The sequence below is a fragment of the Hordeum vulgare genome, chromosome 3H (genome assembly GCF_904849725.1).
Source record: "Hordeum vulgare subsp. vulgare chromosome 3H, MorexV3_pseudomolecules_assembly, whole genome shotgun sequence".
In the NCBI taxonomy this organism is placed as follows: domain Eukaryota; kingdom Viridiplantae; phylum Streptophyta; class Magnoliopsida; order Poales; family Poaceae; genus Hordeum; species Hordeum vulgare.
The window spans coordinates 38,808,879-38,811,259 of NC_058520.1; positions in this window are offsets into that span (position 1 = coordinate 38,808,879).

The window sequence follows — 2,381 nt, forward strand, 5'->3', positions numbered from 1 at the left end:
GATTTGGATCCACTAGTTTAATGCTATGGTTAGACTTTGTCTTAATTCTTATTTTGTAGTTGCGGATACTTGCGAGAGGGGTTAGTCATAAGTGGGATGTTTGTCCAAGTAAGGGCAGCACCCAAGCATCGGTCCACCCACATATCAAACTATCAAATTAGCGAATGCGAATCATATGAACATGATGAAAACTAGCTTGACAGAAATTCCCATGTGTCCTCGGGAGCACTTCACCTCCTATAAGAGTTTGTCCAGGCTTGTCCCTTGCTACAAAAGGGATTGGGCCATCTTGCTGCATCGTTGTTACTATTGTTACTTGCTACTTGCCACGAATCATCTTATCACACAACTATCCGTTACCAATAATTTCAGTGCTTGCAGAGAATACCTTGCTGAAAACCACTTGTCAGTTCCTTCTGCTCCTCGTTGGGTACGACACTCTTACTTATCGAAAGGACTATGATAGATCCCCTACACTTGTGGGTCATCACTCAACAACATGACCTCCAAGACAGGGTTACCGCACCACTCTGTAGTAGTACGCAACCTTGTCGACCTACGGGGTTTGTAGTAACTTGATCCGAAGCTCAATGATCACCATCATCAGTTTCCAATTCAATTGGTGTAGGCGCCACATGAACATCTTCCTGCGCCCTGCTACACACTGGTTGAAGTGACGGTTCACTAACCTTATCAAGTTCCACCCTCCCACTCAATTCTTTCGAGAGAAACCTTTCCTCGAGAAAGGACCCGTTTCTCAAAACAAACACTTTGCTTCCGGATCTGAGATAGGAGTTGTATCCAACTGTTTTGGATATCCTATGAAGATGCATTTATCCGCTTTGGGTTCGAGCTTATCAGACACAAACTTTTTCACATAAGCGTCGCAGCCCCAAACTTTCAAGAAACGACAGCTCAGGTTTCTCCAAACCATAGTTCATATTGTGTCATCTCAACGAAAATATGCGGTGCCCTATTTAAAGTGAGTGCGGTTGTCTCTAATGCATAACCCATAAACGATAGTGATATTTCGATAAGAGACATCATAGTATGCGCTATATCCAATAGGGCGCGGCTATGACATTCAGACACACCATCATACTATGGTGTTCTAGGTGGCATGAATTGCGAAACAATTTCCACATTGTCTTAACTGTGTACCAAAACTCGCAACTCATATATTCATCTCTACGATCATATCATAGACAGTTTATCCTCTTGTCACGACGATCTTCACTCTGAAATAGCTTTGAACTTTTCAATATTTCAGACTTTTGATTCATCAAGTAAATACTCATGTATCTACTTAAATCGTCACTAAAGTAAGAATATAATGATATCCACTGCGTGCCTCAGCACTCATTGGACTGCACACATAAAAAAAGTATTACTTCCAATAAGTTACTTTCTTGTTTCATGTGGTATGATTTGCATGTCTCAAGTGATTCAAAATCAAGTGAGTCCAAGCGATCCATCTGCATGGAGTTTCTTCATGCGTTTATACCAATAGATATGGTTTGCATGTCTCAAATGTTTCAAAGATGAGAGAGTACAAAGATCCAGCACTATGGAGCTTCTTCATGTACTTTATACCGACATGACTCAAGTGGCAGTGCCACAAGCAAGTGGTACTATCATTACTACTTTGTATCTTTTGGCACCAATATTATGAACATGTGTAACACTACGATCGAGATTCAATAAACCAGTGAGGATAATTATTCAAGCAAATAGAATAACTATTATTCCTTTTAAATGAATAATTGTATTGCAATAAACACGATCCAATCATGTTCATGCTCAACGCAAACACCAAATAACAATTATTTAGGTTTAACACCAATCCCGATGGTAGAGGGAGCGTGCGATGTTTTGATCACATCAACCTTGGAAACCCTTCCAACACTTATCGTCACCTCGCCTTTAGCTAGTCTCCGTTTATTCCGTAGCTTTCATTTCGAGTTACTAATCACTTAGCAACCGAACCGGTATCCAATACCCTCATGCTACTAGGAGTACTAGTAAAGTACACATCTATATCATGTATATCAAATATACTTGTGTCGACTTTGCCAGCCTTCTTATCTACCAAGTATTTAGGGTAGCTCTGCCTCAGTGACCATTCCCCTCACAACAGAAGCACTTAGTCTCAGGTTTGGGTTCAATCTTGGGTTTCTTCATTAGAGCAGCAACTGGTTTGCCATTTCATGAATTATCCCTTCTAGCCCTTGCCCTTCTTGAAACTAGTGGTTTTACTAACCATCAACAATTGATGCTCCTTCTTGATTTCTACTTTCGTAGTGTCAAACATTGCGAATTGCTCAAGGATCACCATATCTATCCTTGATATGTTATAGTTCATCATGAAGTTCTAGCAGCTT